Raw genomic sequence first — 19,410 nt, 5'->3', positions numbered from 1 at the left:
TGGCTCATTTGATCCTCAATTTTAGTCAATGTTCTTGTGGAGTTGGTACAATCAGATTGCACCTGCTTGACATTTGTTCTCATTGATTGTATATCTCCCTCAATTCTATCCTGAAGCTAACCACATGAAGTATGGTCATTTGGGTTAACCCTATCCTGGGGTTTATGCAAATAAGGAGGTTGGTAATTAGTGTTTTTAACTAGATTTAAATTATTACTTGTTTCTTGGTTCACCCTATCTCAAATTCGGGTAATCTCTCTAGTCAAGATTATATGTATTTGACTAATGGTTTCCACCCCTATTCCTGATGTAATTTACATCCTCGGTCAGATTGTTGATATAGTGGAAGAGAGATTTGTCTCCCTCATGCATAGATGGTGTAGAAGTAGATCTAATACGGTTGAGTCTATCCACTAACTGTTGATACTTGTCATCTTCTTGTATAGCTTTTACCGTAGCGAGTTTTTGATTATATGTGAATCATTTAATTGGCCATTGGTAGGAGTTTAGTGCATGTTCTCAATGATTTCATACATATCCTCGTACGTTCTGTTCATAAGGGATCTTATTGCTGCTCCGTCTAATCCAAATTGTGCATTTGCATCCAACCCATTATAAAATACCTATAGTCTCATCCAATCAGGAAATTGATGGTGCGGGCATTTTTGAATTAACATTTTGAAATGTTCCCATGGCTTATAAAAAAATTCTCCCTCCATCTGCCTAAAGACAACAATCTCTCGTCTAAGCTAAACTGTTGTGATAGATCTAGGTGCCTACGAGTCTAATCAATAAAAGGCATTATCAATCAAAGATTGGGATGGATCTATTGCCTGGGATTACTCCGGTGTCCATTGCTCCCTACCACATGGCACCTAAGGAACTTAAGGAGCTTAAGGTTCAGCTTCAAGAACTTTTGGACCATAGGTTCATAAGATCGAGTGTTTCACCATGAGAAGCTTTGGTATTTTTTATCAAGAAGAATGATGGATATATGAGGCTTTGTATTGACTACCGACAACTAAACAAGTTTTCTATCAAGAATAAGTATCCCTTACTTGGGATTGATGACTTGTTCAATTAGTTTAGGGTTGTTGTGGTGTTCTCCAAGATCGACTTAAGGTTCGGGTACTATCAATTGAAGGTGAAGGAATCAGATGTACCTAAGATCGCATTCAAGACTTGATATGGTCATTACGGGTTCCTAATGATGGCCTTTGGTCTTATGAATGCTCCGATTGCTTTCATGGACTCAATGAATCGGGTATTTTAGCCTTACCTTAGCCAGTTTATTGTAGTCTTCATCGACGACGTCTTGGACTAGTCTAAGTTTGAATCCGAGCACAATGAACATTTGAGAGTTGTTTTGCAGATTCTCTATGAGAAGAAGCTTTATGCTAAGTTGAGTATGGGTGATTTTCTAAGTAAATATGTATTATATTATATTTATTTTTTAGAATATGTTAATTTAATAAAGTTAATAATAATAAAAGAAACATAATTCAACGTCATCTTCTTCACCTATTATGTTCTTCACCGAAAACCATGCATAAACAACTTGGGAGCTTCGGTCGTCCCTTTTTATCCTTGCATGGTATTATTTTTTACTCCATTTCTTGTAATTTTTAAGTTTTTGAGATAGTTGAAACTAGGTCCAGTTAGCCCATACCTTCATTTTTTAAACTGTTGAAGATTTTGAATGTTGCCATTGATGAATTTTTGTGATTTTAGATGTTAAATGATGAATTTGAGGTATTAGTTGTTATTTATAAGTATTTTGTTAAGTGATTTTATTGTTGAAATAGTAAAATACAAGGATTTAGTGTGAAATTGTTACAAATGTGGGTGTAATGGATGCTATTAATATTTGACTAGTATGAATTTTTAATAAAATTGGTTTATTTGTTTGATTAGAACATAGGGACTAAATTGAATAAAATGAAAAGTTGAGGGTAATTTTGTAAAAATGTAAAAGGACTAAATTGCATAAAATTAATTTGTTTTTCTGTTTGAATTAATGAATTCAATGGAATTATTATTTTAGATCGAAAACGAGATGAAAATCGAGGAAAAAGAAAATTACCAAATAGCCCCTATAATTAGTCATTGTTGCAATTTAGCTGTAAGTTCATAGTGATTTATTATTTAATGCAATTCACTTGTGATTATCATTTTGTTCTCTAGTTAATTGACTTATATATATGTGAAATTACTTTGGTTATTTATATAACAATGAGTGTTGCAAATACATACGTATATATGATATTGAGAAGAGTTTATTAGTAGTGTTTTTCTTGGAATTGTATGAAAGTTATATGTGAATGAGATGAATTTAAGTATGTATACAGAAATGAATAAGTACCCCTTTTTGTACTTCGGTACCCCTAAATGCACATCTGTGCCCCTATTTGTACTTCGGTACCCCTAAAGGCACATCTATGCCCCTGATTGCACTTTGGTACCCCTAATCGCACATTCGTGCTCCTTATTGTACTTTGATTATGCATCTTTGATGCCCCTGGTGTGGTATAGTTACCCGAGTATCCGATTCAAGTTATTAGTTCATCGGGCCAAAGGTATAATACACGGATATATCAATTAGATCAGTGATAATTGGGAAATATTATTACGGGTTAAAAATCGTCTCGGTAGAACAAATATCACAATTGTAGTTACATGATATTTGAAGGTTTCCATGAAATGGAATGTTTGTCAGTTGAAAGTTACAGATGCAGATGTCTCGGAAACGTCAGTTAGAGTCTGCTATGAAAATTTTAAACTTTAGCTAAATGCTATAAATTATCTAATGTGTCTGGAATCTGATAATCTGAGTTTTACGGGTATGTTTCGACAGATGATTGCTGAATGACGTCAAGAAAGCATCAAAGTCATTCAATTAAGTAAGGTACCTACTTCAATCTCACCCAGAGAAGAAATTGTTGTCTATAATAACGTTTCATTCTGATGATCTTGAATTATGGTGGGTTGAATATCATGAAGAACCGTTAATTCTTTAGAGAAATTTGAGATGCAGGGGAAAACATTAGAATTTTTGCACCGAATAATTTTGGATATAGGGTACAACTTAATAAGGTAGTTCATATTTTATTTGATTTACAACTGACAATGACAAAAGTGTATAACGTTTTGAGACAAGGCTATTGGTATACATGATTAGAACAGGAAATTTTAAAGTTAATTTTGAGATATCTGTTATGTCTATAGTTAAAGTATAGCATCAAATTTTGGTATGAAGTCTGATTGGGAACGAGTTATGATAGATTTTGTTGTTGGACTACTCTTGAAAAAGGGAAAGAAAGACTTGATCTAAATGGCTATTATCAGGTGAGAAATTTCGAGGACAAAATTTCATAAGGGGGAGAGTTGTAACAGTCTGTTTTTCAGTGGTGTCGGAAACAGTGGTTTTGTGGCCACAAATTTAACAAGTGAACCTGTAAATATTATTATTTAATATTTATGAGTCAATTATTATATTAAAATAAATTTTGAATAGGAAAATTATGTTATTTGAATGAATAATTAAGTTCAAGTGGTAAGACCTAAAAGTCGAGTGCTTTTAGAAAATGAGGTATCAGGACCTCATTTCTATAAACTAAGCCTATAAATATTTTATTAAATATTTATAGAGTGTTATTAAGGTTTTATTAAAGTTTTGCTAAAAATTTTGACGCTTAAATGGTTAATTAATGGAAAAGAATTAAACGCAAAAGTTATAAAAGTTGCTTGCTATTAATTTTCTTAGTTCAAAGGTCTAATTAGTGAAGATTAAAGGATTTATGTTGTAAATAAACCATAACTAAATTATGGTGGATGGCACATGGGTAATTTTCTAAGTAAATATATATATTAAATTATATTTATTTGTTAAAATATGTTAATTTAATAAAGTTAATAATAATTATAAAAGAAACATAATTCAATGTCATATTCTTCACTAAAAACCATGCATAAACAAGTTGGGAGCTTCGGTCGTCCCCTTTTATACTTGCATGGTATGGTTTGTTACTCCATTTCTTGTAATTTTCATGTTTTTGAGATCGTTGCAACTAGGTCCAGCTAGCCCGTACCTTTGTTTTTGAAACTATTAAAGATTTTGAATGTTTCCATTGATGAACCTTTGTGATTTTAGATATTAAATCATAAATTTGAGGTATTAGTTGTTATATATAGGTATTTTGTTAAGTGATTTTGATGAATTTAACGATTAGGGATTAAATTGTTTAAATAGTAAAATACAAGGATTTAGTGTGAAATTGTTACAAATGTGGGCTGTAATGGATGCTTTTAATATTTGACTGGTATGAATTTTAATAAAATTGGTTTATTTGTATGATTAGGACATAGGGACTAAATTGAATAAAATGAAAAGTTGAGGGTAATTTTATAAAATGTAAAAAGACTAAATTGCATAAAATTAATTGGTTTTGCTGTTTGAATTAATTAATTGAATGGAATTATTATTTTAGATAAAAATGAGATGAAAATCGAGGAAAAGAGAAAATTACCAAGTAGCCCTATAATTAGTCATTCTTGCAATTTAGCCAAGTAAGTTCATAGTGATTTATTATTTAATGTAATTCACTTGTGATTATTATTGTTGTTCTCTAGCTAATTGATTTATATATATGTGAAATTACTTGTTATTTATATAACGATGAGTGTTGCAAATACTAACGTATATATGATATTGAAAAGAGTTTATTAGTAGTGTTTTTCATAGAATTTTATTAAAGTTATATGTGACTGAGATGAATTTAAGTATGTATATAAAAATGAAGAAGTACCCCTTTTTGTACTTCGGTACCCCTGAAGGCACATCTATGCCAATGATTGCACTTTGGTACCCCTAATCACACATTCATGCTCTTGATTACACTTTGATTATGCATCTTTGATGCCCCTGGTGTGGTATAGTTACCCGAGTATCTGAGTCAAGTTATTAGTTCATCATGCTAAAGGTTGATGGCATTTACAAAATTATTTATGTGCTTATAGGCTAATGTATAGACAAGATAGTAGTAAATATTAAATTTTCAATGATCTATTTGATCATACGTGAGTATAATTATATTGATGATTATACGATTAAAGTTAGATATTCATATACATATATAGATGAGTGTGGATTGACTTATTAGAGTACAGGAAGCATATAATGAACCATTTTAGTACTAATTTTATAAGTGCTTCGTGAATGAATAAAATGTATGGTTAATTTGTTTATTTAGTTTTCACATTGTTTAGTGAAAGTAAGTGATTCCTATTATTATGTTTATATGAAACTTTGAAACGAAAGATGAATTACAATATGATTATATGTTAAATGTGTAAGTATTATGGTAAGGAGAAACATTTAAGTGAAATGGTTATATGAAATGCTTAAAATATATATATGTATATGGAAAGCTACAAGATGGCGTCCATGAAATGTGTATTGAATAGAAAAGTGAAAGTTAACTTATGATATAATGAAAATTTATGCCTAGTTCTTTATTCTAATATGTCCAATAGTTATGTTACCTATATACTAACTTACTAAGTATTATTAGTTACGTTAGTTGTTTTATTTTCCTGTAGGTCATCAGAAAGCTCGATTCGGTTGGAAGCTCGTCGAAAATCTATCACACTATCCAGTAGTCAATTTGGTAGTTTTGATATGATGTTTATGGTTATAATGGCATGTATAGGTGGACATATAATGATGTTTAGTTGAATGATTGTTTGATATTTTAGTTTGTATAAGTTACTTGGTTTGGTACTTTTGATGCCTTATTAGTATGTGTTAATGTGATTTAGTTCTGATGCATGTTTGAATGACTAAAATGATATGTGATGAATTGGTTTCAATATGGTAAATATATGGTATGTGTTGGAATAGTTTTGTTGTAGTCAAAATAGGGTAAGTTTTGAAATGGTATTGATCTTGATAGGTATGTATGAAATGTGGTAATGTTTCTATGTTTAGGTAAGATATGGTTAAATGCATTTGAGGTGCCTTGTTGGTATATTGGTTGGATGGATTTATGGTTTGTTGAATCGGTGGTTTTATGCTTGAATTGGTATGTTTAGATGCTTTGGTTAAAGGTGGAAATGGCTTGTAGGTAATGTTTGAAATCGGTGAAGAAAATGACTTGATTTTGGTCAATTTCTTGTCTACACGGCCTAAGACTCGGGCATGTGTCTCAGTCGTGTGTGACACAAGGCCAAGCAACACGACCGTGTGTCCCCTATAGTTTTTAAAGGTTGCAGGTCAGGTGGTTACACAGCCTAGCACACGGCCCGACACACAGGCACGAACATAGGCACGAACACTGGCTGGGACACGATTGTGTGTCCCTATTTCGATTGTTACACGACCTGAGACATGAGCGTGTGAACCTTGCAGTTTAAATTTTTCTAATTTTTTCGTTAATGTTTCAAATGTTTTTGATTTAGTCTCAAATTATTTCTAAACTATTTCTAGTGCCTCGAAGGCTCGAATAAGGGACAATATGCATGTATGTGGTTGAGTTATGCTATGATTATATTCACATTAAAAATGTATGTTTTTATGTTGTGCTTTTATGATAATGCTCCGTAACCCTATTCTGGCAATGGATACATGTCATTATATAACCTGTGATAGTGTGATATCTCCTAATTCAAGATGAATTATATTTTCTTATGGATAAAGTTTTCTTTCGATCGAGCTAATTCCGATGATGTTGAAAGAATATTCAAGTCTTCGATTAAAAGGTTTCAAATGGTATGCATAATTTATAAAGGTTAGAGTAGAGATTTATAGTGTTTTTGTTAATAGTGAATGTTATATTTTATGCTTATACATGACAATTATATTTTGTGGCATTACAATCTCCCCCCTCATTCTCAAAATTTTATATCACGGAATGTCTATGGTATTTCTGTTGTGAAAGCCCACAAGTGTGAAGCAGAAGAGTTCAACGATTGAATGAGTAATAATCTGGTCAAAGCCAAGAATTGGTTAGTAAATAAAGAGAACTCTAGAGGAGATATAGATCTTTCTGAAGATTATTCGGGATGCACAACGTCACTGTTAAAGAAGTTATTTTCTGGTGATCGACTTTAACTGTTATAGTATCTAAAGAATGGGTTAGTCGAGATTTCTTCTGAATTGATTTCTTCATCGGATATACGGTTGTTTTATCTCTAGATATGGTTCTTGTTGTGTGGGGAAGCTAGCTAATCATGATGTTAGGCAGAGGTATGGTTAGTTTGACTGATTAATGATCGACATTGCTTTATTTTTTTGGCATTCTATGGCAAAACTCATATGTTATTATTTTTCTGCTTCTATTAATTGTTGCTCCGCTTTGTGTGTATAGAATTTATGTTGCTTATGTTACAGCTAATTCTAGTACGTCTGAATGATATTCTCCTTCAGGATTTTCTTGGATATACCATCAGTCTCTTTAATAGTCAATATATTCTTATTATACCGTATGGTCTTCCATAGAAATAGCTTGATGTGGACGAGTAAGTTCGTAAATTTAGTAGAGCTTTACATCTTATAATTCCTTAGCTCGTCCTTCTTATTGTTCTTATGGTCTATTTGATCATATATTGTTCATCTGTAAAGATGTACATTGGTTTGAGATTATTACATCTATTACAGTTATAATTCTAGGTTGGCTCATGTGAGCATGTTGATATAGATCTCAGCTTTTTAAATGACGTGTGACTGGACTTGTTGTTGCTGGAATTATATTTGGTTTTTCTCATTTGCTTTGAGGTGCCTCATTGATATTTGAGGCATTGTTTTAACTATTCGGTTGTAGTCTCTATCTTATTAGAGCATTGTGGTTCGTCTGAGTGAAGATTCTCGTGGAAAGAAGCAAAGTAGTACTTCTAATTCATCTGATGGTTATGTCTCCAGTATGGTTCAATGCTTTGATATTAATTATTGAAATAGCTTCATTATGTATCTCATTTCTAGCTTTCATAAAAGAGATTGATAACGACAAAAGTATAGATAGTGGAAGGTCGAACTTAATCTTTTATATTAGTTTTCATTACTCAGGTAACCTCGAATTATGTTTACAAAAATGAAGAAGTACCCTTTTTTTTGTACTTCGATACCCCTAAATGCACATCTGTTCCCCTATTTGTACTTCGGTACCCCTGAAGGCACATCTATGCCCCTGATTGCACTTTGGCACCCCTAATCGCACATTCGTACTCCTAATTACACTTTGATTATGCATCTTTGATGCCTCTGGTGTGGTATAGTTACCCGAGTATCCGAGTCAAGTTATTAGTTCATCGGGCTAAAGGTTAATGGCATTTACAAAATTATTTATGTGCTTATTAGTATGTGTTAATGTGCTTTAGTTTTGATGCATGTTTGAATGACTAAAATGATATATGATGAATTGGTTTCAGTATGGTCAAGATATGGTATGTGTTGGAATAGTTTTGCTATATTCAAAATAGGGTAAGTTTTGAAATGGTATTGATCTTGATATGTATGTATGAAATGTGGTAATGTTTCCATGTTTAGGTAAGATATGGTTAAATGCATTTGAGGTGCCTTGTTGGCATATTGGTTTGATGGATTTATGGTTCATTGAATTGGTTGTTTTATGCTTGAATTGGTATGTTTAGATGCTTTGGTTAAGGGTGCAAATGGCTTGTAGGTACATGTTTGAAATGGGTGAAGAAAATGGCTTGATTTTGGTCAATTTCTTGTCCACACGGCCTAAGACATGAGCGTGCATCTTAGCCGTGTGTGAGACAAGGCCAAGCAATACGACCGTGTGTCCCCTGTAGTTTTTAAAGGTTGCAGGTCAGGCGGTTACACGGCCTAACACACAGCCTGGCACATAGGCGTGTGAGGCCATTTCGAGTGTTATATGGCCTAGCACACGGGCATGTGGTTTGGCTGTGTAACCCAAGTCAGAGAGTTTCACGGGCTGGGACACTGTCGTATGTCCCTATTTCGATTGTTTCACGGCTTGAGACACGAGCGTGGGTCTCAGCCATGTGAGTCACACGGCCTGGCCACACGGGCGTGTGACCCCTGCAGTTTAATTTTTCTAAGTCTTTCCTAAATGTATCAAATGTTTTTGATTTAGTCCCGTATTATTTCTAAAGTGTTTCTAGGGCCTCGAAGGCTCGAATAAGGGACGATATGCATGTATGTGATTGAGTTATGCTATAATTATATTCATATTGAAAATGTTTGTTTTTATGATATGTTTTTTACGGTAACGCTCTGAAACCCTATTTTAGTGATGGATACGGGTTAGGGTTGTTACATTCTATATATCTAAATAAGGATACATTGTCTTGTAGGACAAATAGGGAGCTAAAGATGCATATTCAGCCCGAAACTGATGCCTATGTTGCCACACCATGACACTAATGTCTCAACGTGGAAGATAGAAACCAAAAACGAGTTCTGGAGCGAAATTTACTTTGATGTCGCGACACACTCCCTATCATGTCGCGACATACCCCATGTGCTTGGTTGCAACATCGTAGGCCTGTGTTGCAACCAAGCCCTATGCAGCCCAAAAAAATCCTGCATGCGATAATTTTGTTTTGGAGGGAAATTAAGAGTATTTGTCCTAATTGAACTCTAAGGACTTCGATGACAATTTAGGCACTTTAATATTTTGAGTTTAGCCTATACAAAGGCCATTGTAATTAGTTTAAACACACAATTTGAGGGAGATAGAAAATATAATTATGGTTTTTTATTTCATTCTTAGTTTTTACTTAGGGTATTTTATGTTCTTGTAATCGGAAGATCCTATTCTGAAGTGAGACTACCACGAGTGCAGATTATTCCAGAGCCACGCTTTCATCAATAAATCTATGAGCATCTCTTTTTCTTTATTCTATTTTTTATATATGTTTATTTAACGTTGTTTAATTGAATGTTTATGTAAAGATTAGAATCAATTTATGCTTCATACATATCTCACATGGTTTCAACTATTCTAAATGTATTAATTGATTAAAGGATGAAATTTCCTAGCAAATCAACTATTTGGGAAAAGAATAGCTTCAACCCTAGGCTTGACAACACTAGGAAGTCATTTTGGTGGGAATTAACTGAAAATTGGTATGGTTTATTCGTGAACACCTTAACCCGAAATTGGTCTGGACTGTGAGGTCAAAAGATAAGTAGTTCTTGCTGACTTGTTATTGTAGTAGACGTATCGGAAGATCCTGCTAGAGTATCGACTAGTTGATTGATTAGAACCCTACATCAACAATTAATTAGGTAAAACAATTAGATCTAGGCTAAAAGAACTTGCGTAGTCGAAATAAGGATAAGAGAAGTCGATACATGAACTTAGGAGAAGATTTAGGCTTAATTCAATTTATTTTTTATTAATATAATCATCATCTTACTTCAATATTAACACTACTAATTCATAACTCAAGTAGATTAGTAATTATTCCCAGAAATTCGCTTGATAGCAATTTTCCCTGAACTGCAATCCCTTGGGTACGATCCTTGGAGTACTTACCTACTTCGTTGTAACTATATTACAACCTAACTCGTATACATGCAGACACCACCTCAAATATATATTTTCAGTTGAAGTATTCACACTCTGCACGTTGGTGTAACACCCCAAAATAGTGCCTAGGAGTTTTAGGGTTAATTTAGGAATTTTAGCCTTAGAGTGTATGAAATTTTGCGACATGATTTATCGATAATGTTTTCGACTATGGTTTTTTTAAAATCCAACCAATTTTTTTTGAAAATGAGTTTTAAACACCTTTAATTTTAGAAAAAGGATTGATTTGTAACAGGGTCAAAATTGTGAGCATTTACGTTGCAATTTTACCAAATTTTAAAATTGAACCTAAAAACCCACATTTCAAAGCATAATCCTCTTAATTTCCATCATTCCCAAAGTATTAAACCTTTATAAATCTTCAAGAAAACATCCAAAATTCTATTGATTTCATCCTCTTCTTCACGTGTGGGTTTTTTGGGTTTTCAGAAAAAGTCTATTTTTCTTCCATCAAAGGTAACCAATCGTCTACCCATTAGTTTTTAATATTATTAGGTTTTTGAAACTGAATTTTTAGTCGTTAAATTGCATGTTTTGATAAAAAGCAGAAAATAGAGTTATAAATGGTGAATTTTAGATTTTCGAGTAAAAATGTGATTTCAAAGTGTTAATCAATAGGTTTTGACATGATTAAGAGGTTTCTAAACTTTTTTTTAAGTTTCGTTAAATATTTCTTGGGTTTTAATGATTTTTTTGGAAAAATAGCCATAAACATGTAAAAAAAGTCGATACTATGAACTGAGTATTTTAGTGTAGTTTAAAGGTTCAAAATTAGTCGTAGGTGAATTAAAAGATGAACGAAACTTATTTTAGGCGAAAAGATTAAGCTTAGATCAAGATATTCGAATGTAGATATTGTTGTGTTAAAGGTTTCAGTTATATCGGCCCAAACCCGACCTAGAAGTTAGGCTCGAATCTAGCATCACATTAAATTGTTTTACGAAAACCATGTTTTCATTAAAAACCCTTCTTGAAATTTCAAACTTCTTGCCATTTAAAACTGGTATATAACCTCAGTTTGCATTTGTTTATTTTCAATTGAGGTTTATTAAAAAGTTGTTACCTTCAAAACCTTGTTGTTAAAGAAAGCTTAATTTAAAGCAAATGATCTACGAGAATGTGATATTTAAAAATTGAGGTGCGGAAATGTAATGTTAGAAAATAGTTATTGTTTTGGAAAACCATGTTCTACTTCTAGAAGATATAAATCACAATCACATCAAATCCCAAATGTAAAATCCAAAAAAATTATAGAGGCCTTATTACAACCCGAATCAAAATCAAATTGCTTAAGTAAATCAGCAAAATAGAATAAAACATGTGCAGTTCTGTGGCCCTCTCCGAGTCCCTCGCTGCTCCAAGCCGTCTAATGCTGGAGATTACCTGTACCATTAGACAAAAGGGTGAGTTTACGAAAACTCAGTGTGTAATCCCCTATCAGTCATTCAGTAAACAACATGCAGTAATAGTCTAGGCCTTATCCCTATTCAGTGACAGTACAGTGTGGGCCTTAGCCCAATACAGTAATAGTGTAGTGCAATAATGTGGCCCATCCCAATCCAGCCAACACACCACTCCGTACCACCAACACACCATGTAGGGATAAAATTGACCCACCCAGCCAACACACCAATATCGCAGCAAAGCTGCCAGCAATAGCATCGTAGTAGAGCTGCTAGTATCAGTATCGCAACAAAGCTGCCAGTAACAGTATATGTGGCAAAGCCACCAGTAGGTACACAGTCGTCTTGGGCGACCCGTGTGACCTTAACAGTACAGTACACTTCCCCCAAATATAACAACCCTACCCCATGCAACATGTCGTGACATAATATCATACGTGTATGCAAAATGTCATGCTCAATCATAGTCATACATATCATAGAGCAAATCAGTCATACATAACATAAGGCCATAACAGTCATTTTATCTCTTAGGGGTATAACAGTCATTTTACCCTATAAGGGTATCTCGATAATTTTACCTATTGAGGGTATTTCAGTCATTTTACCCTTCAGGGGTATTTCGATAATTTTACCCATCGAGGGTATTTCAATAATTTTACCTATCGAGGGTATTTCGATAATTTTACCCATCGAGGGTATTTTAATAATTTTACCCATCGGGGGTATTTCAGTAAGTTTACCCATCAAGGGTATTTCGATAATTTTACCTTTTGGAGGTAATTCGGTCATTTTACCCTAATAGGGTATCTCGGTCATTTTACCCTTCGCAGGTAATTCGATCATTTGCCCACGAATCGCACGTAGGGCTTACCAGTCGAGTGATCGCACGCCCGTGTGGTCTCAAACGCCGTGTTCACGACTTTTCGGCTTTTGTCGACTTGCAGTTGAGTGTGGGTGTGATTACACACTCTTTCAGCTTTACGATAGTAATGATTTATGGTGTATAGATACCCACCTGATTGCGAAATGTGAGAAAGACCCACGAGGACTCCAACCTACATTCAATCAAGGCAAACCATTAATCACTTGTCAAACAAGTTAATCGAATCCCAACCAACTTATCAAAAACAACCTCTACCGAAAAAATACTTGTACAACAGATTACCTCTCCCTTGACTAGATCAATCGGTTGTGGTTAGCCCACTTGATCCAGAGATTGGTGCAGCCACCTTGCTGCAACCCGACGAAAAATCCCGAGCAGTTGACACCTTACGCTGCTTAAAATTGGGGATAGGGACTACGTGCCCATTTTCAGGTGGCACCATTCCTGATCCTGCCTTAGAATGGCTACTACTTGCCACCATTGATATCTCTTTACGCAACATATTATCGGAAACCTCCATTTCCCTTCTAGAGATTTTAGAACCCAAAATTGATGATGATGGGATCTGTTGGAATAGTTCAGGTATATTCGGCCAAACACAATAGGGAAAGATGATAAACTGAACATACACAAAAAGCCTTATGAAGAATTCGGCTATGATTGGAAGAGAGTGGGAAGCAGAGAAGAAGAAGATAGAGAGTAGCTCCAATTTAGAAGGGAGGCTGAGAGGAGAAGGATTCAGAAGGAAAAGAAGAAGCAGAACCAAGAGTGAGAGAGGAAAAGGATTTCGGCAAAGCAAAGAAAGAAAAAGAAACCAAAAAGAAGATTACCTATTCGGTAATTGAAGGAAGGAGGAGAAGTAGTGGAAATTTTGATCACTTCAATAGCTGAAACGCAAACCCAAAAGAAACCCTGAATGGTAGAAAAATCCCAAAGAACATTCCGCACCTTTCTTTCAACCCTCTCAAAATCGAGCAACGAATTTCCTTGTGCCAAAAATGCTCCCTTCCTTTCCCCTTAGCCGAATTTCACTAAGCCTTAGAGTCCCGTGAGACTCAAACTTGAGCTCCCTTGCATCCTTGAACATTCCACTTACCACTAGACCACAAGCTCTTTCTTGACACAAAACAAGCATTATTACTAATAAGGCCTAAGTGCCAGTGTCCAGGTTCATTTAAGAGAAAACTAAAATTAAAATGCAAGAGCCAAGACTTGAACCCATACTCCCTTATAAACTTAATAATGCCACAACCACTAGACCACATGCTTCATTATGACATATTTTTAACACAAAAATTTAAAAGGCCTACATCTAAGCATCCAAGGTTTTATCCACTTAAAACCAAAATTTTTGCTAAAGCCTAGGTTTGAACCCAGGACTTTTCCAACTCCTCTCACAACCCTTAACCACTAAAGCAGACATACTTTTGTGCACAGTTTCCTAATCATTCCTTTTGCTCAAGGCCCAATACTTCTAGGCCCAATTTCTAGGGTGTTACATTGGAACATAGCTTAGTTGATTTTTGAATGTATTGTTGTGTGAATTGTTGTGTTGAAGTTCTGTATTCGCTAAGACCATCTACAAGCTAAGAAATGCTAGTTGGAGCATTCGGCATTTCGGCTAGCATTCGGCATTTCGGTGAAAGTGTAATGGTGAATGTTTAGATTAGCTTCTTGTGGACACAATTCAATGCGTTATTTAGGAATTTAGTGGTAGCTTAAACCCCTACTCTAAATTTCGAGGTAAGCTTTCTTATACACATTTTTATCTTGTGAGATACGTGCTTGTGTTATTATGAAATTGTGAACTGAAAGAGATGTTATATTTGTGTTATATGTTCATGAATACTGTTGTAAAGGAGTATATGTGTAGGCATGTCATACATGCTAAGTGACGGTGATAATATTGTGCAAATGACACAAATGTGTAGTGAAAGTAATCAGAAATCGATAAGTAATATGTGCGTCTAAATACAGATATTTTGCCCTTGTGATACTTTAGATCATTGGATATAGTTGGCATACCATAAGATTGTGAGTACTCACCTATATGTATATATGATTTTGGCATTGAGGGCCTAGGACATGTTTGCAGAGATAAGGGAATATGAGCTAAGCTCCATTCAACGTGACATGTTTGGTGTGTTGGAATGTATTAGCTTAATGTTTCACTTACGGGACATGTTTGACTATATGAGTCTATGTGGCATGTTGGAGATCCGTGTATCTGATAAGTGGTGATAATGCCCAGTTTTACGTTTCATAACTCAAGTGCCAAATTATCTCAAGTTATATTAAAATATGAATACGTCTGTATTGTGATATGAGTTTATATGATATGTGACTATTATGGAAATTGTCTATTAATGTGATTGTGTGTATTGCGACATTTACATGAATATGTATGTATTGACTCTGTAACTAAACTATCGAGTATGCATATGAAGTAAAATATGTCAACTAAGTTAAGGCTACTATAATTATGCCACATATATGTTTCACTAATGCTTGATGAACTGTTTGCATGGTAGTTGTTCTAGGCATTCACTTAGCTTGTTAAGCTCACTCACTCCCTTCTTAAACAATTGCAGATTAGTAGCATCACGATGTGAGCAGTGTGGCTTCGAGGGGCGATCCAATCAAGTCTTTGTGTTATTTCATAGGTGTTTATTATCTATTCATTTATGTTTAGGGAATAAGGCAATGTTGTAGACTATATGCTGGTTTTTGCTATGATTTTTAAGTTGTTGACATGGTTATTTTTGCTTAGGACTTATGCAATTTTAGTTTGAATTATTGGTTTCTTGCTCAATCATGATTATGATGTTTTAGACTATTACTTCAGACATTTTAGTGACCATTTGATGAAGTGAATGATACATGATGTTATGAATTATATGCCTGGAACTATTGTATTTTTTACGTCTAGAGTAGAAGTATTGATATTTGGGTTTTAATATTGCTACCTCCATGTTTTTTTGAAAGTGCAGGAAGTCAGCAACATAATTTGGTATTGAAACCTTACCATGAGTATTGATACTCAGGGTAAAATAATCGGTACTTTTCGAAAGGTATCGATAATTTTTGAGACCTTGGATTTTAGACGAGAAACATAATGCTAATTTGCTACCGACTTTCTAGGTGGTATTAATACCACTTGAGAGAAATATCCATACCTATGTGTCAATATCGATACCTACGTACTTAGTTTTTAAATTTTGTTAAGTGGCCCTTATGTATGTAAAAATGTTAGTATATTATGCTTAAGGTGTATTTAGTAAGACTTAATGGTAATTAGGAGCATGTTCCACTTAAAACCTATACAAATAGTAAAATGGAAGGCGTATCTTTAAGACTGAGCTTTTAATTATTGTGTATGTGTCGCGTGTGAATGTGTAATGTGAATGTACAAGTATACACGTTGAATCAAGTAACAAAGTGACGAGTGAGTATCATCTCTATAGGGATCGGAATTAAGTAAAAAATGGTTATGCTATTACTATGAATTTGACTAATTAAACTGTGCAAAAGAAACAAATGACAAATTGGTGAAAAGAATTAATGAATGGATTAATAAAATCAATTACAAATGAAAAAATGCTAGGGCAATTGAAATGCTGTGGCAATTATCAAAGAATAAGTGGGGAGGATTTTTACTATTGAATGATAAACGTTGGAATTACTTAGGTTTTATTTTTATATCATAATAATGCCATGGAAAAATCTTGAGTATTCTACTGCTCAAGAATTCACTACTGCAGTCTGCATCTTTCGAGAGCTAGACTTTAAGCTATTATTTTGAGTTTTTGTATGTCTACAGAACTCAAGAATGATATCCAGACTATTCTTCCTTTTCCTGTACAGATCGCAACTTCTACATCTAGAGTACTAAGAATATTCTTTCGAATACTCACCTGTATCAACCGATAATAATTCAATCTATTTAACCTTTTCAGAATTAAATCAGATCTAACAACATACCATACAATCATCTATGTCTAAAGATTGAATGCATGCATTTAAAATAATCACAAATCAAATGAAACAGTAATCTATTCAAAATCAGACCATGGGCATTAAAGATAGTAAAAATTCACCCAAATAATTCCACCCCAATAAGAATTAGCTCATGGATTGGACATTTAAATCCAAAACAAAATCATTCAACATCATCATTCAAGTTTACGAATCACAAAGTTCAAATCAGAAAATAAAGGCAAAACTGCAAGAAGCTCTTACTACTGCAGCTTTCACTTTAATATTGAGATTTGATGCAAAACCTAGGGCAGATTTCTCTTCCCCTTCCTTCCTTTTTTTATTTTTGCTCAATAAGCTACTACCCTATCCTCTCTTTTCCCTAAAATTTTCCACGAGAACTTGATGCCGAGAAAGAACTGCTCTCCAATTCCTCTCTCCCTAAAATCCTCTTTTTTTCTTTTCTTTTCTTTTCTCTTTCCTCCTTTATAGGGTAGGTCCATCCCTCTTAGCACACACCTTTTGCTTACTCTTTTTCAGGGTGATTTATCTAGTACAAGTACAGTTGGCTGAGAGTGATGGGGACTGAGTGTTGCGTCACCTTCCTGGAATTGCCATGGCACTCTTGTTGGAAATTTAACCAACATTTTGCCATGGCAATTTTCACTCCCTTCATTTTCTTTCTTCTTTCTCTCTTTTCTTCTTCATCCTGCACTTGCCGCCAACAATAACCAACGCCATTCTTCCCCAGTAACAAATGATGTCATTTATAGCACAATCCAAGCTTTATTATGCAATGTTCTAAAAATATCTTTAAAATCAAAACATATTTACTTAATTACAAAAAAATTAATTCAATCTATACGCCTGAAATATAACTTATACGCCTGAAATATAACTTTTCTCAAGAGTTATCAGTATGACATGAGACGGTGGTGTGGCATCCTGATATTCAGGCTCGACAATCGAGTAGGGTATAAGGTGTTATAGTTGGCATGTGTAGAGGTGGTCAAGTTGTTGGCCCCGTTTTCAAGGATTACGACAATGATAATTGTTATTGAATCAACTACTTGTGAATAACATTAGTTAAAAAAGGAACGAGCTAGATAATGTTCTAAATTTCTTTCATTAATTGTGTTATTTTATTTTTTAAATTTTATTTACTTATTTATTGTTCACCTTGTTGACTAAACGAGCTAATTATCGAAAATTTTAATTATAGGTGGTTTAATGCTAAAAAGATCTCTTAGGATGACGAATGGAGCTACATAATAGTTTGGTCAAATGGAGTGATGACGAACTAATGGAGAGTACTCATACAAACCTTTTGATGAGCCATAAAACAAAGACAATGATATACCCAAACACCTAGATGAATCTCTTTGTGATCTACATAAGATTCCTTCATGTGAAACTACTTAGCCGTCTAATTCCGAAAGATTATCAAACATGTCAAACATGATGGAACAAATAAGGAAAATGCTCCAAGAGATATCTAAGGCGCTACCTCCAAGGGAAGAGGTAGTGCACGATGTTCCCAAACTTGATCCAAAAGACCCTTGTTTTATTGTTGACCACCCTGAATTAAACCATAATAGTTAACAAGAGTTTCGAACCGGAGATCATGGGCATGAATTGAATATGGTTGAAGTGGTCTCGAATCCAATTGACGTAGAAATAATAATAACAGTAGATGTAGCCATTGACGTAAAAGTAGAAGTACTCACTAACATGGAGCTTAAACTGATTTTGAATGAAAGTGTAGAAGAGCTAATACACTTTTTGGCCATAGTAGAGAAGTTACTAGCTGGAGAGATTGATAAGTTCAACTCATTCTCATCTGACAAGGGCCACAAAACATAAGTGACCAAAACTTCACACGAAATGGAGAGGAGAAAGTTCGAGGCAATAATACCCCAAAAAATAATTTTGGGTTGGCTTAGATTTGCTACCAAATGGCTCGTAATATGGATGTCGCATCGATCGAAAATAAGGAAACATCATTGGAAGTGACAAAAGGGGCTGGTTTATATATATCGACATCAGAACAAACATCGAATCAAAGTGTTGAGAACCAGGTGGAAGTTCTTCTATGGTGGCAACACAAATCGTCCTGGTTTCTAAAGAACCTATATTTTTGGTTTAAAATTTTGTTTCAATTTTATTTTTTTCGTTTATTTTTTTTAATCTTAGTTGCGTTAGTTTTCCCACAGCAGGAGTAGATATCATTGAGTGATAGAACCGAAAAATATCAAAGAAGCTAGAAATTGGGCTCGATGTCGTGACAGCACACCCTAATGTTGCGACATCCTAGATAGAACACACCTTGCAAAGTTAAAGGTCCAAGCTCATCTGGATATTTTTAAACGTTCAGTCATCCATAATCAAAACTCCTTCTTTTTCTTCTTCTTTTTTAATTTAATCTTCTTTACATTATATTTCTTTCATAGAATGTTTTCCTTTTTAGGAACTCTTCCATCCGTTTGGAGCACACAAATCCCGAAATTATCATAACAATAAAAACTTAGCCTACTCAAGGAAGTTTTCTTGTTCTCACTTTAATTATTTTAAA

At 34.1% G+C, this 19,410-nt stretch overlaps 1 non-coding gene across 1 annotated transcript; it reads left to right on the top strand.

Moving 5' to 3' along the window:
- The first annotated feature begins 645 nt into the window (after window positions 1-645).
- LOC128032224 (small nucleolar RNA R71) lies at window positions 646-751 on the top strand. Its single transcript, XR_008188352.1, has one exon. It is a non-coding gene; the product is annotated as a small nucleolar RNA R71 (small nucleolar RNA).
- Window positions 752-19,410: the final 18,659 nt, after the last annotated feature.

The sequence above is a fragment of the Gossypium raimondii genome, chromosome 8 (genome assembly GCF_025698545.1).
Source record: "Gossypium raimondii isolate GPD5lz chromosome 8, ASM2569854v1, whole genome shotgun sequence".
Classification (NCBI taxonomy): Eukaryota; Viridiplantae; Streptophyta; class Magnoliopsida; order Malvales; family Malvaceae; genus Gossypium; species Gossypium raimondii.
Note: the sequence above shows the minus strand (reverse complement) of the source record. Positions and strands in the feature narration are given on the sequence as shown.